Source organism: Canis aureus, chromosome 21, assembly GCF_053574225.1.
Source record: "Canis aureus isolate CA01 chromosome 21, VMU_Caureus_v.1.0, whole genome shotgun sequence".
Taxonomy (NCBI): domain Eukaryota; kingdom Metazoa; phylum Chordata; class Mammalia; order Carnivora; family Canidae; genus Canis; species Canis aureus.
Window position 1 is genome coordinate 43,885,969 of NC_135631.1, and position 23,865 is coordinate 43,909,833.

The 23,865-nt window shown below is 40.9% G+C and overlaps 1 protein-coding gene across 20 annotated transcripts in view; it reads right to left on the minus strand.

Moving 5' to 3' along the window:
- Positions 1–23,865, minus strand: part of NRCAM (neuronal cell adhesion molecule) — a 275,969-nt gene that overhangs the window by 151,681 nt on the left and 100,423 nt on the right. The window contains exon 1 of one of the 20 annotated variants that reach the window (XM_077864058.1): positions 3,845–3,864. The exons of the other annotated variants lie outside the window; for them this stretch is intronic. The gene's annotated coding sequence lies outside the window, so the exon portion shown is untranslated. Of the gene's footprint in view, positions 1–3,844; positions 3,865–23,865 lie in introns of those variants that run through there. 20 annotated transcript variants of the gene reach the window in all.

Sequence of the window (23,865 nt, forward strand, 5' to 3'; positions counted from 1 at the left end):
GAAAGCCTCCCTCTGAATGGGGCTGGGGGGAGGATGGGTTGGGTTAGGTACAGAAGTCTGGGATGAGGCCAACATCTTTGGTTTTCAGTAACCTCTACAAACCTGCTTGCATTTTGAGTTAATGAAGTGCCTCTAGGGCTGCACACAACATCTTTGAAGTAAATTATTATCCTGTTTTCATAAGTCCACATGCACCAAAGCAATGCTCATTGTTTTTTTTTAACTCCTGTGTGTATATAAAGTTTAGTATTTTATTTTTTACCTTTAACTGGGCTACTGTAATCATATACCACATACTAGGCAAGCCTAACCCGTGAGTGCTGATTGACAACAAATAAAAACAGACTTGACTTCACCAAACAGAAAGGAGGTGGCTACATTCAAGCCCAAGTCCATGTCTCTAGAAAGGTGGTGGTACCCACCACGACTCAAAGAGGATGTTCTGGAAATGGCCCTCGTGGGAAAAGGAGGAAATTATATTAGGTTTTTCATCCACCCTAGGAAAGTTTCTGGCAACCTCAGGACCAGAGGTAAAGGAGGCATGTGCAACCAGACAGATCTTGGATTATGGCATTCTGGGACCACGGCATCTTCTCTAGGTGCATGGGAGTACTCTCACTTCTTTATCTGGCTCCCACTGTTTGCAGAACAAATAAGAATAAATTCGTTTATTCTATAAATGAAGTGATACGTGACTTTTATTCATGGATTATTACTTTAAATAAATTATCTCTCTCTTCTTCATTTTGGGCGACAGGAAAAAAATACATCTTGACATTCAAAAAAATTTTTTTTCTGAGCTTGAGGTCCTACCATGGGGCTCCAATTCCTCTGAATACTTGCACTGCTCACTGTCTCATCTCCTTCAGGGCTTTATTCACATGTCATATTCTTGATAGCTGGGGCCACCTTCTGTGGCTGGTGGCTGCCCTGTCTAAATGGCAACATACACCAACTCCCATCTCCTTTCCCAGTTTTATTTTCCCCTGTAGCACTAATCATCATTCAACATATTACATATTTTATTAATTTACTTTATGTGTTGTCTCATGCACTAGAACCTAGGCTTCATGAGGACAGAAGTCTTGTCTGCTTTGTTCATGCTAGACACACTGTGCCTAGAACAATGCCTAACACACGGAGGACATCACTAAATATCTATTAAATGAATGAATTCCATAGTGATCACATAATAATATTAACTTGAGACGTTATATTCAAAGATCAATTTTGGCTAGCACATGCATGGAAAGTATTTCTGGAAGTATACATAAGACTGGTAACAGCATTAACCTTGAGGGGGAGAAATTTCCATGCGATTTGATAGCTGTGTGTGCTACTCATATCTTTAGATCATCATTAGAGTCTTTTATTTATTATCACCCAGAGATGTCTGGGCAATGTGAATTATGAGCCATAATAAATGCTTTTTATAATTTTTAATAGTAACCCCCACACACAACTAATAAATGTCCATTTAAAAACAGGTAAGCACATACAGGTGCAAAAAGCTACACAAACATACGTGATGTGTTGGATGAAACTTGCAAAATTAACACAAAAAGATAATACATCTAATAACTTCTACTTTTTGAGTGCTCAAAGGTCTCCTATCCAACAGGATGAACAGATCTGGCTTGAGTGGTATGTGGGGTACCAAAGACACCTGTAGCTAACAAAGAGTTTCCAGCAAGCAAGCAGGACACTCTGAGGGCTAAAGGAGGAAGCAGAGAAGAATATACCCTTACAACTTTATTTACACCAAAGGTATGGTAGCAAGGATTCCAGTTGGGTCCAAGGTTTGAAAAGCATTTCAGTTTTCTTTTTTTTTTTTTTTTTTTTTTTTTTTGCATTTCAGTTTTCCTTTGAATTTCAGGGCCAAACTATTGTTATACATTACAGTCTCCCTAATGAGAGTTCCCGAGAAAAATGAAAGAAACCATGAAGACCAGAGTAGAGTCAGAAACGTCAGAGAGAAGTAGGTTGACAAAGTAGCATAATTAAACTACAAGAGCACAGTTATTTATAGAGTAAGAAAATCCAGAACAGAAAGAAGGCAGTCATGGCCAGTGAACGTGACTTGTTAGCAGCAGAAATCCATGTTATTCTCCCTCTAACTCAGGTAAGCATGAGAACGAGGCCACTTATGAAATAAAGGGAAGATTTACAGATTTGATAGTTCATTTTCTGGAAATGAGATGTAAATACCAAGTTTGGGAAAGGTGCCCTACAGTCCTATGGTAATGACCAGTGGCCTGTGGTGACGAAGCATAGCAAATTTCTCAAAAGGAACCAGGGACAAGGGAAAGAAGCAAAAAAGGGATGGAGGCTTGTTTTGACGGAGAAAAAGGAAGGAAGCATGAGCCCCATGAATCATGTTCCCAAACCCACAATTCTTTTAAGATCATTCCATTATTTGGGATCTTTTCTCTCTTTTCTCACCCTCTCTTGATTACTCCACTTTCCAACCTAGGACTTTGATTTTAATCTACCTAACACCAGCTGTTGCCAGAGCCTTCCTATTAAAGGCTTAGTTCAAACAGTCTGATCATTAAAGCAAACACCAAGCACACGGAGCCGACACAGGGTTTTGGAAAGAGCAGTGGTCCGAATGCCAGTGTCAGACCCCAGCTCTGCACAGTCCTAGCTCCATAGCCTGGGGCACGCTGCTGAATCTCACTTTTCTCATCCTTAAAACAGATAATAAGATTTGTCCTTTCTACAGAAGATGGTTAAGAGGATCAAACTAGATCATGCAAAACTGAAAAGCACTGTATAAAAACACACAAATTATTTTTATGGTGACTTTCATGCTCTTTTACAACCGTCGATGGAAAATATGAACAGAAAAGAGAAAGCTGGCCTAGGAAAACAGAGGAATGTCTTTCAGCACATTTGCTCTGGGTCCAGCTGCAATAAAAGTCAGATACCGGGGATTTAGAGGGGTATTTTCAAGGATGCAAGTTCTGTTGCGTGAGTATAATCACACTGTGTTTAATTTCATGAGGTTCAAAAAAACGGGCTGACGCTAAATATAATCTCACAGGTGGTCTTTGAAGATATTTCATGAGCTAAAGCTAACAAATCCAATTATGGCATTTTGGCGTTTAAAAAAAAAAAGGTGCCCTTAATCCACCCTTTCTCATCCTCTTGACCACTCAACTCTCTGGAATACAGAATTAACACAGAAAACTTGGGGAAAATTCTCAAGCTAGCACAGGAAGAATGACAACAGAATCTTCTTTTTAATCCAAAAGGCAAATTGGTGAAGCTTACGCCACACTTCGTGCATAGGCAGTATTGCATTACAATATAAAAAAAAAAAAAAAAACAACAACAGGAATGCAGCAGATAAGGGTGAAGAAGCCCTGTCTGGAAAGCTGTTGTCAGGTAATATGAAAATGGAACAGGTATCTATACAAGGGATGATGAATCATATCGAGATTACAAGGCAACACACCCTCCTGCCTGCTGTACCCTTCCAGCAAACATAAACCTACTAGCATTTCTTCTAGTAAATGTGTCCACATTTGGCCTAAAAATACTTGAACTAAATCTGATGGGCATCGGGCCACCCAAGTCCCTCTTCTAAGTGTTTCACAGCAAGCCACGTGAAAGGTCCTGACTTCGGATACGAACTCCACTAACCAGATGAGGCCACTACATAAAACCAAATCAATGAACAGGGAACGTAGAGCTCCTTTATGGCTGGACTACAATTCTAATCCTGGCTTCTGTTTTTCAACAAATCGTTAAAATGATACCCGAGAGGCAGAACAGAAATCAACCGGTCCCAGTAAGCCCACATCACGTCCCCTTGCCCAGAAGCAGACACAGACGCTACCTCACAAACCGAGCTCTCTTCCTGCTTCCCGGTTCCTCCCAGTAGCAAAAGGAAAACCTTACGTTTCCTGGCACGTTTCTGCAGATTGAACATTGGTGCGGCTGGACCATGTGCAGTAAAAAGTTAGAGTCCTCTGCACAGCCAATCCGAAGCGGCTCAGACCTCAGGGCCTCCCAGGGCGATCAGCCTGGCTTTGTGGCAATACAATGGAGGTTAAACATTGCCTCGGATCCACTCAGCAGCAAGAAAAATCTGTTTAGTGGCTCACAACTCTTTGGCAAAATAGTATTTTACTTCTTCAAACTTTAAAAACTTGTAAACGTTGTCTGTGATGATTTTTATAAACCAGATACTACGGATACATGAGAATAACCAATAATAAGCAGGTGTTTTCATGACAGGGGTAAATACATCAGAGTCACATAGCATGTTCAGAAGACCCAAAGAAAGTCGTGGAAGGTGTTCTAAAATGTAGGACGTCTGGTAGGACCTCGTGGTGGGGGTTGCCACGAATCTTTAAGCCAATCTGTTTTTGCTTGAATTTCTAATGATTATTTTTCAAGCATTAAGGCTCTCCGGGAAAACTTCCAGAGGAGTAGGCTTCTAAGTCCTTCACTGGCTGTGATACAAGCTCAGAAAGTGCCCATTTAGAAAATTTTCAATTAAAGTTACTCACTTCCTAAGACCAAACCTAAAAATCCGTTCCCTGCTTATTACAATGACCGGCACAAACAATGGGGGGAACATATTTCTTTGGAGCTCTTTTCAGCACTTCTTGAGACCTGGTCGGAGTAACGCTTTTCCTCACAAAAGCACAACCAACATGTAACACAATCTCCTTCAAAGCATATTGTCAGGAGATCAACAATGACCACAGCCACATGACCTTTAAAACCCAACCAAGTAGAGACACCAGAGAATCCTGCCTGGGTCCTACCTCTGCACATCTGTTTCTGCTTAACATAATTGAAACTTGCAAAGCATAAAATAATTTTCTGATTTATTTATTTTTTCCTCTTTTAAAACCTAAAACATGCAGGGGAGGGAAGCCTTTAGAGTGACGTGCTCCCAACTACCTATCTGCGGCTCAGTGTGTGTCATTAGCGGTCCCAGCTAATCGGCTGCTCGAGCCACCTCCACCGCACCTGCTGCCGGCAGCAGAAAGCAGGCTGCAGGGTGTGATTTATACTTGTTACACCTTTTGGTATTTTCCAGCCATGTCTCTGGAGTGAATTTTAAAAATGTAAGCTTCCCCATTGGAAAGTAAAACGTGCCTATGTTTTCCTATTAATATGTTAACATAACCTTTTCTTTCCCCAGTTCGCTATTCCCACAGGTGTAAAAAAAAAAAAAGAAGGTTCATGCAGCAACCTGAAAGAAGGTTGTATTTTAAAGAACAGTGTGAGGACCACTTAAAATGGTGCTTTAAACCGTGATTGTGTTCCTCGCAGCGAGGGCTGAATGGAAGAGCGCCGAGTCTGATTATGCAGCTCGACTGACCGAGCCTAATCAGAATTATTTCAGCACACTGCTTCCCTACAGCCGCAGCCCCATTAGATGCTAAATGCTTCTGCCTTCCCACTCCTCGCTCCGACTCCCACTGTGACCTCTTACTTTTCAACACTGGTTCCTCAGTGGGCTACTCAAAACATTTTGCGGTAAACGGAGGCACCGGGCCTAGCAGGCTCCTCCAAGCCCATCAGCAAACCTGTCGTTCTATGGCAAGAATGGATCTTGTCCCACTTGAAAACAGCATCCCCCAGACTGCCATGCAGAAGGGGGCCTTTCGAGGTCGTTCTTTCACCTGGTGATATGTTTTTGTTGGGAAAAGTTGAAGTCGACAGCTATTACTCCTTCTGCAAGACCGGCTCTGTCTTCAAAAATCAAATTTTGGACATCTCGTTTTTAAACTCACCAGGTTATTAACTCCTAGCGTCCTGCCTGACTCATGATTCTCAAAGACACAGTTGCATTTGGGGGACCAGGTGAGGCAACTCATGGCGTCAGAGTGGCACGTTTTGCTTTCTGTTCCTCTAATTCAATCTCCCATGTTGTCCAGATGTATCTATTGCTGGCATGGACCTGATTTTCTACATGCTACACCTTGACACCCATTTTAAGTACCTACGAATGTTTAGATGTGCTTTTTTACAGACACACGTCTTCATTTAAACCTAAATTATGTATCGAAATTTTGATTAGGACAGATGTAATCAGAAATGTTCAGTCTTTCTATCCAAATTTTATACTTCTACATATCATCGTGCATGTGTATACACATTATGAATATGCATGACGCATAGTCAACCCCTGTGCTTCAGATTCCTCATCTGTAACATGAAGATAACATAGCACCTTCTTCATAAAGATTTTTAAGAGATTTTTAAAGATTTTATTTATTTACTCATGAGAGACAGGCAGAGAGAGAGAGAGAGAGAGGCAGAGAGACACAGGCAGAGGGAAAAGCAGGCTCCCCATGGGGAGCCCAATGCGGGACTCGATCCCAGGACCCCAGGATCACACCTGAGCCAAAGGCAGATGCTCAACCACTGAGCCACCCTGGCACCCCGATGAGCTACTACTTTTAAGTTACTTAGAACAATGCCTGGTACATAGTTGATGCATGCAAGTGTTTATATTAAACAACATTTAATCAGATATTATCTATGAATGAGAAAATGTATGACTCTTTCAGGCATTCTTCCAGAATACAAGACTTCTACCCTGAAGTATAGTTTACCTTCATGATCTTTATTTTTGACATTATTTAGCAGGTTTTTATATTTGACCAAGTTCACATTCATTGCCAGTTTTCTGCAATATTCTGAAAGTTCTCTTCCAGAGCAGAAAGGATGGATGTTTTCCTCTGAAAACTCCTTTACTGGAATTAAAAAAGGATGTCAATTAACCAGTTGAATGTGAGATAAAGAATTTTACTGAGGTAGTCTATAAACTGAGTGGGAAAAAATGAATTAACTGAGTGATTCTCTCCTCCACCCTGAAATGCCGTGCTATACCCACATGGTCACAGGCATCCCTGGGCATGTTTCTCAGAGATGTGGATCTGCAATAGCGGAGACAAGTTTAGTGCCATGTCATTTGGTGAAAGTGTCACAGGAGCCATCTGTTTCTGTAAATACAGTACAGAGACCCAGGAACCCAACAGATAATTTGATGGCACAGCAGACTGGCATCCTATTGCTTTTTGATAATTTACTGATAGGCAAAATGCCAAGCTTCTAGAAAGGCTTCGTGATGCTGAATTAAGGAAGGAGATCGAGAGAAAATGTTTTTGAAGCGAATTGGTATAGTTTTCAATATTTCAAGAGAACAGCAGAGATGGTTCTCTTTTTGAATCCGTGCACCATCAAAACCAACAAAACATGCACTAATTCTCAGCTCATTCTCTCTCTTTCTCTGAGTCCCCATCTCCCCCGCCCCCTCTCCTGCCCCACCTTGTTTTATGTATAGACAGATTTTATAAGCCACTGTTTTTGAAAAGGAACTCTGGTATTGTTACAATTAAGAATGATTCTGTAAGAAAAGAGTTTTTGCCAACGAAAGTGGTCCAAACTCTCATACTTTAACAGGAGTACCAAAATAGCCAGAATTTCTCATACAGAGTTCTTCTATGGCTACTCATATGCGTGTCAAGATATGCATTTCATTTCAAACATATGTCTAATTGCGTTGCATTTAAAGTCTTCTTAGAATTGCGTTTACATACGTAGAAATTTATCGGACAATTCAAAGAATAGCAACGGAACTGAAATTTAGAAGAATATATCAACGGGGATAGAAATGAGAAGGGGAAAAAAAGAGGGTTGTAAGGAATAGGAAACATACTAGGTTCAAACTATATAAAATGGCCTCTCTGTGTCATTAGGCCAAATATCAGTAATTTCACATGATGGACCCTAACCACTTCCTGGGACTTCCCAGCTCCAGTAATACTCAAATTATTTAACAGAAATATAGTCAGGGTTCCCAGTGTAAATGATTTCCATTTATATGACCAGTTGTAAAACAAGACTCATCACCATTTTCTGGATGTTTCAGTAGCTATAAGCAATGACTTCCTCCCTCGCAAATAGCCACACATTGCTGAAGGGCTTTAGAGTGTCAAAGCAATTTTTCCTACGTCTTCTTAATTACATATTTAGACACACACAGACGACCTGAATATATTTTTATATAAGAATATACCATATGTGAGGTCATTTTTCAAAATGGCGTTCCTTCTGACATCTAAAACCTCATTTGAATAATGCAGAAGTAATATATTCATAAAAATAAGATAGAGGGGCACCTGGGTGGCTCAGCGGTTGAGCAGCTGCCTTTGGCTCAGGCCGTGCTCCCGGGGTCCTAGGATTGAGTCCTGCATCAGGCTCCCTGCGGGGGAGCCTGCTTTTCCCTCTGCCTGTGTCTCTGCCTCTCTCTGTGTGTGAATAAATAAACTAAATCTCATGAATAAATAAACTAAATCTTAAAAAAAAGAAAAAAAAAGAAAAAGGTTTGATAATTCTGCTCTAAAAAAATTTACCCAAATGACTCTAGCTCAAAGAGATATTTTTAATCACATTATTTTCAAATCTTTTCTGAACTGTAAAACCTACTACCTCTTAGAAAAATTCTTAAATACTCCAATTACTGCTGTTACAATAATGTTGGTGGGCGCATTCACATTCAGATTCCTTTAGATTTATTTTAGTAGTCCAAGCGTTGGATGAGTAATGAAGGAGTTTATGAATCTGTTGAAAGCTATGGAATCCTAACCCAAAAATTCAGAAACCCCTAAATAACTACTATTCATGCAATAGGAAGCTCAAGAGCCCCAAAGTCCCTAAAGATCAATGAAACTCTTTTAATTGCCACAACTCATCCTTTTCATCACTCGTCTGTCTTTTCTTAAACAGTATAGGAAACAATAAAATTCCTCCACAATTCCCCATCTCCAATATATCAGGGTTTCCTTAGAGTTCTTGTCTGAACTGTGTAATTTCAACCAAGTTGCAATCCTGAAACTTTCGATTTTTGAAGTTGACATTATGTCACGAATATCTTTCATATTGCTAACAGTATTCAGAGTTATAATTTCAATGAACACAAAACATTCCACTGCAATGCTACGCCATTATTGTTATCATCAGATGCCAAGGGTCTCTGAAAAATTTTTCAGAAAGGAAACAGAAGTGGAAACATCTTCATGGATGTGCCACCCCACATTATTTTTTCCTTATTTTATTTTGTAAAGATTTTATTTATTTGACAGAGAGAGTACAAACAGGGGGAGTGGCAGGGACAGGGAGAAGCAGACTCCCCCACTGAGCAGGGAGCCCAACACAGGGCTTGATCCCAGGACCCTGGGATCATGACCTGAGCTAAAGGCAGATGCTTAACCTACTGAGCAACCCAGGTGCCCCCAGATTATTTTTTTTAATGGCAACACTGTTATGTTCAGCTCAACCAGAGGTGTATGGGGCCACCTTTACATGTTGCTACTGGAAATTCTCTTAGGATATTTTGGCTGGTTTCCATAGACATAGACATGTTCATCTTCCAAAACACTAATGTATTACCCAATGCTAAGAGACTTCCACTACCTGTAGAGTAAAACCCTTAGTCTGAAAGTCAACATCCTGGACAGTCCAGCCCCTCCCTGTGACTCCATTAGTCCTAAATACCCACAGGCCCTTCTGGCTAAACAGGCCTACGATCCCAGCCCCCACTGCACCAGGCCCGTCCAGGTTTGCACCTCTGTTGACTCTGTTTCCAGACACCACTCTTGGAATGTACCCCTCACTTCTAGCCATTTGTTGAACTCTCCCTCTTCCATCAAAGCCAAGATCAAGCCCACTTGCCCCCACAACGACTGCACTAAAGGGGCACAGGCATCAGAGGACTGCCTCTCTGCACTTAGACCTTATCGTCTAGCATTTCTCTTACTTTTACTACCTTAACCGTAGCTTTTGAGAAAGGTCGTTTTCTCTTCTTCCCTACTGGAATCATAAGCCATTTTTGTGAACTCTAACACCAAACACCGAGCTTTGCACAGAGCAGGCACCTATTAACGGTTATTTAGACCAGGCAGTGAATGTCTGAATGTAGCTGATTTCCTGCGTATTGCTTCTGTCTGTGAGCTCATATACAAGTGGAGAAAAATATTCATTAAATTCCAATGGAAGTGTCTTTGCCTCCCCACATACTGATTAGTGCGAATAATTAGTTCTTGGCTCCATGCCCTGCTTCCCCTGCCGGCGCCCCCCGTCCCTCCTCACCTCCTGTCCTCCCTGTGGTGCTCCTGCAGTCATCCCAGCACCTCCACCAAGGCATCTGCCACTAGGTTTCTTTTTCTCTAGATCCTTCCTCTTCCTCAATTATTCTGTCATACATCCTCTTCAGCTCATTTACTCTGTCTCTTTACAAAGGGGTCCTGTGGTGAAGACTCTGGGGCCAGCCCGTCCTGGGCTCAAACTCTATCCCTGTCCCCTCACTGGTTTGTGACCTTTCATCTTTTTGTCTTCTTCAAGTTACATCTTCTCCATTTGCCATCTACCCCAGAGGGTCCCCAGGGAAAAATATGGTGACACACGCCAAGCATTCTCTTATTTACTGGCAAATGCTTCACAATGTTAACTTTTAATGATCACTTTCTGCCTCACCTGCCCATTTTATAAATTCTTCATCTTAAAATTTTGTCACTTCTCTCACTCTTATTGTCCTACTACTATTTACCATACAAATCCTCTCCACTGTGTCTTTCCTTTCTTCGTTATTTAATAATCAAAAAAGAAAATAGAAAAAGTTTAATTAGTAAAAAAAAAAGTGCAATGAAATAATTAAAATAGGAAAAACTGGAAACAATTTTGTTAACCTGTAGCTCCTTTATCCAAGGCTCTCTATTAGCTTTATTCTTTCCAAGTTCATTGCATATCTTCTATTTTATATGTATGTGTGCCCATAAATGTATCTGTATCTCTACATATGGTTGTGAATGGGGTGCCTGGGTGGCTCACTCAGTTAAGTGACTGACTCTTGATCTCAGCTCAGGTCATGATCTCAGGGTCCTGGGATCATGCCCTGCATCAGGCTCACCACTCGGTGGGGAGTCTGTTTCTCTCTCCCTCTGTCGCTGCTCACACTTTTTCTCTCTTCTAAAAGAAAGAAATAAATCTTTAAAACAAAAAATAATAATTTAAAAAAAAGGTGTGCCTTGACTCCTTTTATTCACAACCATATCCTCAAATATAGTGTCCATCCTCGTTGGCATTTCTAAAGCCGATGACTGTACAAAGCCAACCTTTTTTGAGTCGTAAAATATCCATAGAGGAAATGGTAAACCCATGAGACATTTGCCCATGGCTGGGAAAGACTACGGGAGGTCCTCCCTGATGAAAGGGCCAGGATAAGCAGAGGTGAGGGAGGGACAGAACCTGGCCTGAGCAGGGAAGAGAGCTTACTGGTACTGGGCTCTGTCATCCGTGATCAGTGTGGAAGGTGACAGGCATGACCGGATCACAGTCCTGCTGAGATGAGAAAGCTGACCCGGAGGCATGACCCACTGGACAGCTGTGCCTGTGAGTGGCTCACACACACCCGAAAAGAGGCTTGCTACCAAACGGCACCCTCCCCACTGGATCTCTGTCCATTATTTTAAAATAAAAATAAAGCAGTATCTAGTAAGCAAGGGATCATAAAAGGGGATACCCCTGATATATTTAATACTTTATATAAGATGAGGTAGGAGAAATGAAACCAACTAGGAAATGGGGAAATCTCAAATTTTGCTATTTATACATTAGGACATGATGACGTAATCAGAGGTGGCATTTATCAAATCCTTCTACCACCATCTTAGGCACATGTGCGTCTACTAATTTAATCCTCACGACTGCACAATGATGCATTTCCTATTATTTCTGCCACTACACAGAAGAGGATGCAGAGAGCAAAGAGGTTAGTAACTCGCCTAAGGTCACATGGCAAGGAAACTGTGGAGCTGGACCCTGTTGTGCAAACCCTTGTGCTAGTGGGTAGCGTGAGCCCTTCAGCCCACGAGGATCATCCCATCAGAATCTGAGTTCAACCTCACACTGACCACACCATTCAAACTCACCACTGGCTCTATAAAGCAATAAATGCTTCTTCCATCACTGCCCTATTTCCCTTCACAGGACAGAGAGGATTCTCTATTTTTTTCTCCCCTCATAACATAAAGAAACCTGAAGACAAGAGAATCGCAACTTCCCCTTTCGAGACCTCACCTGGCTGGCTCACGTGCCTTGAATCTGTTCCACTAGCCTTTTTTGTTTTGATTCATTTTGTTTTCCCTGCCAAGACAGGGGGCTGGTCGGCCACCAAACAAGGGGAAGTAAGTTCGAGAATGCCCAGGAGATCTCAGATTTAACTGTTTTGATTTCTCCTCCATCCTTCTGATGTGGAGAGTGCTCCGCTGCTTAGCTCACAAGGAAGTCTCCATGGACATGGGCAAGGTTTTGTCCTCTTAGAGCTATTTCCCCAGTGGTGGTGGGAAAAAATGTTCTTCAGTGGTTTCCAAATTTATTTTTTCCTTCAGCTAGAACACAGAAATCTTAGTATTGCTATGAAAATGACTGCACAGTGTCCCCCTCCACCTCCAATTACATACCCAGGAAAGATCACAGCTCACACACAGGGTGATGCACGACTCAACACCTGTCTTAGTGGTCTGGCCCTCTCTTGTTAGCGCCCGTCCTCTTCCCGTTTTTCACAGGCAGCAGAAGGAGCTACCATGGATGGGGATTAGTATCAGGAACAAAAGCATATTTTCAATTACCTATCTTGAAATCAAAGCACTAATTCTACACTGCCTTTCTTCCATCGAGCTGATTTGAAGTGACCTCGCACACAGATGCGACTCAGAATTGATTCTGTTGTGGTCCACACGATGCTTGCAGTCCATGACCCCCGCTTCACCGAAATGATCGAAATGATCGCTCTTCTCATTCAAGGGTTTGCTGACCTCATTTTCCAGAGTTAATTACTCATATTTAAAAGGTTGTCTGATACCACCCAACTCATTTACATAACTGAGGCAGGCAATCCATGACGGGACCTTAAGCCTCTTCCAACCGTCCAAGTTCCCCTTCCCAGCTGTCTAATCCAATTTGAAGCTTTTTTTGCAGTACGGCGTCTGTCATGTGGTATGTTTGTATCCATCTGTACATCCTCGGAAGAAAGGATGCAGTGTTTACAAAAGTATAATAACAAAAAGCTTAGAAGGTATAAGAAGGTAGGAACTAGGAAATGAGCTGATTTGAAATCATCTGCAGGAATTCACAGCTAAAACTCTTTGCCTTTCAAATGATATATGTTGATTTTTTTAAAAATCCTAGGGACTGATTGCAAATATACGGAACGTTACAACATTTTCCTGATCTGTCTTCCCTACATTCAACATTGTGCTATCCAATCACACAGTTTTCCAGATCCTTCTAAAGTTCTCTAGAAGCTCAAAAATGTTCTCAAGGATTTTATATAAGAAACCCAAGCTAGGGACACCTGGGTGGCTCAGGGGTTGAGCATCTGCCTTCAGCTCGGATCATGACCACAGGGACCTGGGATCGAGTACCGCATCAGGCTCCAGGCAGGGAGCCTGCTTCTCCCTCTGCCTGTGTCTCTGCCTCTCTCTGTGTGTCTCTCATGAATAAATAAAATCTTTGAAAGAAAGGAAGAAGGAAGGAAGGAAGGAAGGAAAGAAGGAAGGAAGCAAAAGGAAGAAAGCAAAAGAAAGAAAACGAAGAAAAAGAAAGAAAAAATAAAGAAAAGAAAGAAGAAAGAGAAAGAAAGAAAAGAAAGAAAGAAAGAAAGAAAGAAAGAAAGAAAGAAAGAAAGAAAGAAAGAAAGAAAAAGAAAGAAAGAAAAATGGATATAAAAGCGAACTGAAATGAGAATATGAAAATGTCTGGATTCCTGGTTCATTGATGAACCTAGTGAGCTTTGCGTTGCTAGCAAGCTACTCTACCTTCTGGGTTGTGATTTCCTCAAGGATTCAGTGAGGTGTTTGACTTGGTCAAAGGTGTTTGACTTACAAAGATTAAATCTAGTACAGAACTCCCAGAATTCCATGGAAAGACTTTTGTCCCCAAATAAGGAAAACCTGTCTTATTAAAGCTGCTTAAAAATGACACGCACATCATTATAAAATAGGGGATTACATATTTGAGTTTATTCTTTATAAATTTTTACAATTCTGTATTATAAAAATTATTAATTTATAATGATTATGTTATGTTATAATATGTTATATGTTATAAATGATAAAATATTAATTTATAATATTAAACATATTTATAATAGTAACTAATTATTCCCCAAATCTCCTCGAATGCCTATCCACGAGCTCCCTATTCAGGACTGAATACTGATTCCTGCCCACCCCCCCCAAATTTGATGTTGTAACTGGAATCCTCAATGTGATGGTATTTGCAGGTGGTGCCTTAGGCAGCAGATTAGGTCATGAGGGTGGAGGCTTTACATAGAGGATTAGTGCCCTTCTAAGAAGAGATACAAAAGAGATCATCTGTCTCCTGGCTGTGTGGGAGAGGACGCAGCAAGAAAGCAGCTCTCTGAACCAGGAAGAGATTCTCACTGGACACCAAACTGGTGAGCACCTTGATTTGGACTTGAGAAATAAACTTGAGAAATAAACTTCTCTGGTTTGAGCCATCCAGTCCGTGGTGTTTTGTTAAAGCAGCTGGAGCTGGTAGGTACAGTCCCCACAGCTGTGTCATACCCTAGCAGCTGCAGCAGCCCAGTAAAGCTAAAACAGCGGGTGTGTGTTGGGGGAAGCCCAGGAGCCGAAACCAGGGAGCCGATAAAAGGGCAGGCCAGGCCAATGGACATCAGGCATGAGACAATGAGGTTTTTATTAGAAAGGTTCCTTCAGGGCAGCCTGGGTGGCTCAGCGGTTTAGCACTGCCTTCACCCCACGGCGTGATCCTGGAGACCCGGGATCAAGTCCCACATCGGGCTCCCTGCATGGAGCTTGCTTCTCCTTCTGCCTGTGTCTCTGCCTCTCTCTCTTTCTGTGTCTTCCATGAATAAATAAATAAAATCTTAAAAAGGAAAGGTTCCTTCGAAAGCAACATGGAGCACAGAAAAGACTTGAGAAATTGCAAGACGACAAGCTGTGGTGGTTCAGGTAAGGAACTCCGCAGTGAGGTGGAGAGGAGGCAACAGCTGTGGAATTTATTTGAGAGGCAGAGTCAACGTGATTTAGGAAGAGTAGAAGGAATGCAGAGATATACAAACCCTTTACTTAATGGATGAGGAGTAGACAGATGGAGTTACTTGTTTAAGAATCAAAATTTAAGGGATGCCTGGGTGGCTCAGCGGTTGAGCATCTGCCTTCAGCTCAGGGTGTGGTCCTGGGGTCCTGGGATCGAGTCCCACATCCGGCTCCCTGCAGGGAGCCTGCTTCTCCCTCTGCCTATGTCTCTGCCTTTCTCTCTCTGTATTTCATGAATAAATAAATAAAATCTTAATAAAAAGAATCACAATTTAAGTAGTAGCAGAATGACAACTAAAATTTAAGTCTCCTGATCTCCAGCACTCCCTCCCCCCTGAACACAGGAGACTTTTTCATACTTTAAAATGTTTTCCAGGGAAAGGAGGGATTCGTTTTCCTCATTATAAAACATACCTGCACAGACTAAGTATTTTGTCATCCTTCATTAATCCATTTTTCTACATATTACATGGGCAACTGGCTGGTTAATTCCATTAGGTCGATTTAAAAAAAAAATACACAGTTTACAGAACTGTAGTGTAACTAACAAAAAGGAAGTGGTTGTTGTTCAATCTTTCATAAGAGAAAGTCAACGCTACCATCCATAATTGAAATTCACTGTTAAAAACTAATTGGTTCAACCCCTTAATACAAAATCTGATTTCTCAATTGTGTAAGAATCTTTTAAGAAATGTGTCTTTGGGTGACAATCTATTTCTTCGAATATTAAAAAAAAAATGAAATGTAAAAAAATGATACGCAAATTTATTTTGAGACTTGAACATTCTTTCAACCTACCACCTACTCATTTGTAAGTAGAGTACACAAACTACTTGGCTCCGTACCCCCTCTTATAGTCTTTCTGGCCAGATTACATGATATCTGGAAAGCTCAAGGGCCAGAAAGGCTGGGGAGGGAGTACAAACAGGCTGGTTAACATCCAGACCTGTGCCACCCAATCCAGCAGCCACTAGCCACACATGGCAACTCGAAAGGTGGCTAGTCCTTTTGAATATTTAGTAGGAAAAAACAGAATGTGAGATAGCTCGCTGACAATTTAATATTCAAGACCTGTTGAAATAACATTTTAGATTTACTAAGTTAAATACATTACATTAATTTTACCTGTTTCCTTTCACTTTTTTAATGTGGCTGCTAGAAAATTGAAAGTTAACCATGTGGCTCATATTATATTTCTCTACTGGGCTGTGCTACTCTAGACATTTGCAAGATAGGTTGAGGCAGCAAGGCATTCATAAATAACATCACAGCTGCCAAGGGCACAGTAGAAGAGGCTGGGGAGATGAGTTCTATCCAGACTGGTCAGGAGTCAGGCTCCAACCCCACGAAAGCCAAGGAAAAAAATCCCAATAAAATCTTTGGTTCATCTCAAATCTAGAATGAAAACCATCCCCTGAGGATTTGATCCAAGAGGATCCTCTAAGGATAGAAATTGCTCAACTAACCTTCAATCTTCAAGCTCTGCAAGTTCATACGTTGAAGTATTACTTTTCTAACACAAAGGGATCCAGGATATGTCTACTCAGGGTTCTTTTAAGCCAGAAACTCCTGCTCCTAAGGATACAGCCTCATAGAAAATTTTGAGCTGCTTCCAAATATGTGAAGAATGCCTTAAAGGCTCAATGCATGAGGAGCTCTCCTTGGTACTGAGACCTCTGCTTTTCTTTCTTTCTTTCTTTCTTTCTTTCTTTCTTTCTTTCTTTCTTTCTTTCTTTCCTTCCTTCCTTCCTTCCTTCCTTCCTTCCTTCCTTTTTCTTTCTTTCTTTCTTTCTTTCTTTCTTTCTTTCTTTCTTTCTTTCTTTCTTTCTTTCTTTCTTTCTTTCTTTCTTTCTTTCTTTCTTTCTTCTGTTGATTTCAATCTTGGCTCTGTGCCTACAAGCTGAACTCCTCTACCTTGGCCCTGTCTATTTGCTCTGACTGAACACGCCCAACTCCATACCCTGTTCATATCTCAGTCCTTGCACTCACCATGTTCTGTGAGGGATGTTTATTTATGCATTCATCTCCCTCACCAGACGGAGCTCCTTGAGGCCCCCAACAACATTCCATATCCATCTTCATACACTAGGTACATAACTTGGTATGAAGTAGGCATTCGATAAGTGAATAAATGCCTACCTAACTTGTAATTGTGGTACCTTACAATCTGCTATATCTCCTCTGCTGGGCTGCACCAGGTATAGGCTAGGCTTTAAGAAAAAGATTAAAGGTGTGGGATCCCTGGGTGGCTCAGCAGTTGAGCATTTGCCTTTGGTTCATGGCATGATCCCGGAGTCCCAGGATCAAGTCCCACATCGGGCTTCCTGCAGGGAGCCTGCTTCTCCCTCTGCCTATGTCTCTGCCCCTCTCTCTCCCTCGATCTCTCTCTCTCATTAATAAATAAATAAAATCTTAAAAAAAATAAGATGGAAGGTATAATTGGGGGAGGTAAGCAGAGGGGTGTGTGTGTGTATGTAGGAGATACAATGGGAAATTCCAGGGGAGAGGAAGAGAAAGAACAAAGAGTCAGCAGAGGGGTGGTATAGCATGACAAGCTGAGGTTGAGGGTTGTGACGTGGGGCTAAGGGGAGAAGGACGTAAGCCTTACTACCAACTAAGGAGACTGTTATCCTTAGGCAAGCAATAAGAGCCTCTGAAATATTTTATTTAGGGGACCGATAGGATAAAAGGAGTATTTTAGGGAACAGTGTGCTGTGGGAGAGAGGATCAAAGGGAAAGCCAGCAATTAAGAAGCTACCAGGATAATTAGTAAGTGAGGGGGAAAAGCATTTTGGGCTTGGTTTTTTGGGCAGAGTTTATTGAAGTTTAGCATTGGGAAGGGGCAGTCAAGACGTGAGTGAGCTATCTCATGTGACGTATGTACTGGCAAAAGAGCATTTGGGAAAATTTTGCTATGCAATGGGCAAAAATCCCTGTGCACAAAAACCCAAGAACATTATTTCTCACAAATGTCTTCGCAATTGGGCCGACAAATAATAATTCAGTGTTATCCATGGTCTAGAGACTGGCCAAGGAGAGCACTGGTCCACCAGGTTTCAGATTGGTTGCATTTTATTTTTATTACTGCTCTGAGTCCCAGCTCTTTCGATTTTTGCATATTTAAGTCACTATCCTTTTTACTGCTCTGTAAGTGTGTACGTAGTTATTAACTCTTAAATCTTGTTCCTAGTCAATGACCCAAGCTATTTTTGGATCCTGTTTGCTATGTATTTCATCCTTTAATTATGAACGGTTAGACAGCACTTTTGCCTGAACAGTAAGTACTTGCCCATATCTTAAGAACATTTCTTATAAAAATATATCTATTTCTCTGCTCGAAGTCAAAATAGTCTCTCACCTGGATTGTTACAACAGCCTCCTAACCCAGGCCTACTTCTATTCTTATTCCCAGACAGAGGTCACAGTGATCATTTAAAACAAAACCAGATCATATAACCTGCTCAAAACCCTCTAAGAGCTTTTCATTATTTCAAAATAAAATCCAAATTTTTTGTCATGGCTACAAGGTTGTACATGATTGGACCTCTGTCTACCTGACCAAGGGCACGCCCTACCTTTGTCCCTGTTGTTGACCGCGCTTCACCCATAATGGCTCCTTTAATTCCCTGGACTTAACAAGCTCTGTGCCCATCTCAAGGCCCTTCCACCAGCTGGCTCCTCCATTGGAGACCCTTCCCTCAGGTCTACCTATGCTTCAATCTTCAATATTCAGGTTTCTGCTCAAATGTCAGTTTTTCAAATGCCCACCTCTCTAACATCCCATTCCTCCCCCATCTCCACACCTCTCCTCCACTTCACTTTCTTCATGATATGTATTATAATCTAGAATTCTTGTTCAACAATCCTGAGATGCTCCTTGTAACAGCCACCTCTGGCGTTCCTCGGCTATCCCCGTGGCACTCACCCTTCCAGGCACACTGATGGCTTCCTGCTGTGAGGATCATCCACCCTCCCCCTGAAGCCTTGCCCTGGAGTGCTTGGCCACCGTGTGCTGCCACATGAGGTGCTGGCCTGAAGAACGGCCAGTGGACACATTGGGAGTTGACGCCTCAGCCAACAATAGGAGTTGATAGATAAACGTCCCAGCCTCCTTACCACTTGGGTGGGACAACACTGAGATATCTTCTAAACAATCTCCCAAAGTCATGGTGGGAATGAGTCCCAGTTGCCCACGGAAGTTACTTTTTCATTATTACACCCTGACTGGCTTGCTTCCTTCCCTCTCTCACACAGCTATTCCCCTGAGCATGCTTCCTGGGACCACCTCCCAAATAAACTACTTGCACCCAAATGCTCATCTCAGAGTCTCCCTTGGGCTAACCCAGCTTACCTTCTTTCATTTCTTTTTCTTTTCCTCTCCTCTCTCTCTCTCTCTCTTTTACAATTTAAAATCTTTCAAAGTAGAACCACCTTTCAGTAGATGGTTTGTCATAGTTTAGCTGGTGTCACATAAAATTGATTCCTTGACACTTACTTGTTGACTGCGATCCCCCAATCGAATAGATGCTACCTGTAGAAGCTTGTCTGTTTTGTTTTTTATTCTCTACTACATTTCTGGAATACTGAACAGTGCCTAACTCAGAGCAGATGCTGTATTACACGGTGTTGGGAGGGGAAGCATCACTTCTCTTCAAGAGCCACAACTGACGACTCAGGGAGATGAGACACCGAGGTCTCTTCTAGAATAGACTAGCTCCATCATTGGACAGAGAGGGACCCAAAGGCAACACTGGGAGATTCGAGGAGCAGCAGCACTATTGGATTAACTGGAGCTTTCTCTCTACCAAGCACAGAATTTTGAACAGACTTTAGGATTGAAGTACCTAAGACCTCATGTTTACTTTGCAAACAAATTGAAGTTTGTGACAACTCAAAAGGAGAGATGAATCTGTGAAGGCAGAAGACTGGAATACTGGACATACTGCTAATATGACAGGCTTAAACAATCAATTAAAGATTTGCAGAGACGCAACAAACTGTACCTCAAGATTGTAAAGCAGGCCACGCTTTGTTTTCAATATGCTAGTTAAGGCTCTTTTTGGAACGAGATGGAATATAACTTTAACAAAAGAAAACATTTGTCTTTTTGTATTTCCAGTCCAAACACTGCAGTGCAATTATGTGAATTGTAGAAACTCATTAGTCATCCATAGTGAGGCCCCTAAAAGACAATGTCACATAAAGCAGAGACAGCTGTGCCATCATCCTGAGAGTGCCTCGGGGCCTCAGGGACCCCTCTCAGAACAGAGATTAAAAGACCACTCCCTTTGGCTTGGAGCCGTTAGTGCTTGAGTGGCACTAATAATAAGGCCACCATTACATGGATTATTATTATTAATAATAATTGTTATTATTTGTGAGAATGGTTTGTCTTCTAAGAATTGATTTGAGACTACTTATTTTCTACCCAAGTCCTCAAAAGATTTCAAAGTTAGGTTGTCAAAGAGTCAAAACTGTGAATTTTGCTAACTTGGAATGCAAGATGTTGCATCCTATTATCAAATCCCTGGGGCCCGCCAGTCCATTAAAATAATGAGAATTGTAATGTTTCCCCTGCAATATTAAGAGCATCTTAATTACTTAATCTCCAGTGAGTGGCACACATATAAATTTTATGCATAATCCAATCAAAGAGCTACTGAACAGTGCTCTGTGTTAAAGTCAAAGAGAATTTTCCTTCAAAGGTGACACTTGGCCGGCCAACATCAGAAACACTGAAGAAAGTATAAATGTAAACTGTCAGCTGTGTCTGCCTATTAGGGAGGCTTCCCTGGCTGTGCTATATGTTTCCATATATATGGTCCTATGGAGGAAAACAGATCTTTCATGTGATATTTGGGACTTGGTATAAAAAAAAAGCCACATTTATAAATAATTCTATATTATTTTGTAAAATTTTTATTGAGGATATTTTATTTGACAGGTATGAAAAATAAATTTAGGAACAATGCTCAGGACAGTGGTAATTAATAAGTGTTTACACACATACCCTTTCTTTTAGTAAACACTGTACTTTGCACACTTTGCAATGGCCCCCGTATTTTAAAATATTCCATTTTTTATAATAATAAAGTGTAATTGAAATAAAAAGAAAATTGATATGTCAGCCATATAGTTCCAATTACATTTTATACTTATTTTTAACAAAAATGTTATTTTTGTTCTCTTCATGCAAATTTATAAATATTTTGACTCATCAAAAGAGAAGAAAACAGTAAGGCTCAGAATGCATTCCAAAAATAAAGAATAATGGTGGTTGATTTTTATTGACAATCAACTCATGTTCCCCCTTAGGCAAAAAATCTGTTCCTCCCCTAAACATTTGGATTTCAGTAAAGACCCAGTTGTTCAAGTAAAAAGACTAGGAGTCATCTTGGATTGTTCTCTTTTTCCACACCTATTTCTCTCTAGTAGCTGAAAACAGGTACACAATGTAAGCTTAAAAAGAAAAAACAAAAAAAAAAACACTAACATTCACCCTACATCTAATCCATCAGCAAACCCCATTATGCTTCTAAAATATATCTCAGACTCACCCACTTCTCCGCAGTCTGCTCTTACCACCTCAGTCCTTGACTGTGCCTAGAAGACTGACTGTAACAGTCAGGACTTGAGAATTATATTTATACATTTTTAAAAAGATTTTATTTATTTATTCATGAGAGACACAGAGAGAGACTGGCAGAGACACAGGCAGAGGGAGAAGCAGGCTCCCTGAGGGAAGCCTGATGTGGGACTTGATTCCAGACCTGGGATCAGGCCCTGAGCCCAAGGCAGATGCTCAACCACTGAGCCACCCAGGTGTCCCTATATTCATACATCTTAAGAATTATCCATTTTTATGCATTTTACACTTATGCCTTGAGGACTGTAACAGCCTCCAGTTGATCCTCCTACAGTCTATTCTCCACAAGAGTAATATCTTTAAAATGTAAATCACATTATGCCACTCCCATTCTGGAAATCCTTCACTGATTTTCCATTTTCTTTTGTATGATTTATTATCTGTCCCCTCACTATTAGAATACAAACTTCTTGAAAGCAAGCACCTCTTCTGTCTTATTTTCCACTATGCCCTCAGCTCCTGGGACATATGGCAGGTGTGCAACAATTATTTGCTGAATGAATGAATGAGCGAGTTCTTTACCATATGCTAAGCTGTGCAAAGCATTTTACATGCACAGTTGCTTTTAATCATGAACAACTACATAAGATAGGGGCTGTTATGATCTCTATTGTACAGAGGAACACAGGGTTCATAAACTAGTAAGTGGCAGAGCTGTAAAAACCCAGTTAGTGCAAATACTTCACATAATACCATTACCAATGGTCATGTTAGATTGCTCATTTAGTGTTTTTAGGTTTCAGTTTCCTGAGGGAAAAATATTATGTACATGTCCTCCCAAAATTTTATATAAATCAGAGACTCCGGGATCCCTGGGTGGCGCAGGGGTTTGGCGCCTGCCTTTGGCCCAGGGCGCGATCCTGGAGACCCGGGATCGAATCCCACATCAGGCTCCCAGTGCGTGGAGCCTGCTTCTTCCTCTGCCTGTGTCTCTGCCTCTCTCTCTCTCTCGTGACTATCATAAATAAATAAAAATTAAAAAAAAAAAATCAGAGACTCCTTGAAAATAAATCACAGAATCATGAAGTCACAAGTTACTTGGGACAGCTTTCAAAGTCTACTCCCAATTCCACTAGATATTGCTAAATGAAATATTCAATAATGCATAAAAATGTAATATATGCATAAGCTGTAAAATGCATAAAAATGTATAATGCTGGGGATGCCTGGCTGGCTTAATGGTTGAACATCTGCCTTTGGCTCAGGGTGTGATCCCAGGGTTCCAGGGTCGAGTCCCACATCGGGCTCCTACAGGGAGTTGGCTTCTCCTTCTGCCTGTGTCTCTGTCTCTCTCTTGAGAGTGTGTCTCATGAATAAATAAGTAAAATCTTTAAAAAAGAAAGTATAATGCTTAAAACATATAAATATAGTCCACAATAGCCAAACTATAGAAAAAGTTCATGTGTCCATTGACAGATAAATGGATATAGAAGATGTGGTGTATATGTATACAATGGAATATTATTACTCAGCCATCAAAAAAGAATGAAATCTAGCCATTTGAAATGACATGGATGGAAGTAGAGGGTATTCTGCTAAGTGAAATAAATGAATCAGAGAAAGACAAATACTATGTGATTGCACTCATATGCAGAAATTAAGAAATAAAACAGATGACCACAGAGGAAGGAAAGTAAAAAAATAAGATGAAAACAGAGAGGGAGACAAACCATAAGCAACCCTTAACTGTAGAAAACAAACTGAGGGTTGCTGGAGGGGAGGTGGGTGGGGGGATGGGGTAACTGGGTGATGGGCATTAACAAGGGCACTTGATGTGATGAGCACTAGGTGTTACATGCAACTAATGAATCACTGAATTCAACGCCTGGAACTAATACACTATGTGTTAACTAAATTTAATTTAAATATAATTTTTTTAAATACATGCATATCTATATATAATAGGTTTTCCCAGGAATATATAAATGGTTTGACATTAGAAAATATATTTAAAAATTCATTATATCAAAAGATTAAAGGAAAAAACCATATGCTCATTTCATTAACTGCAAAAAAAAAAAAGTTTCAATAAAATTGAGACCCACTCAAGATAAAGCTCTTAGAAACTAGAAACGGAAGGAAATTTCTTTATCCTGATAAGAGAAA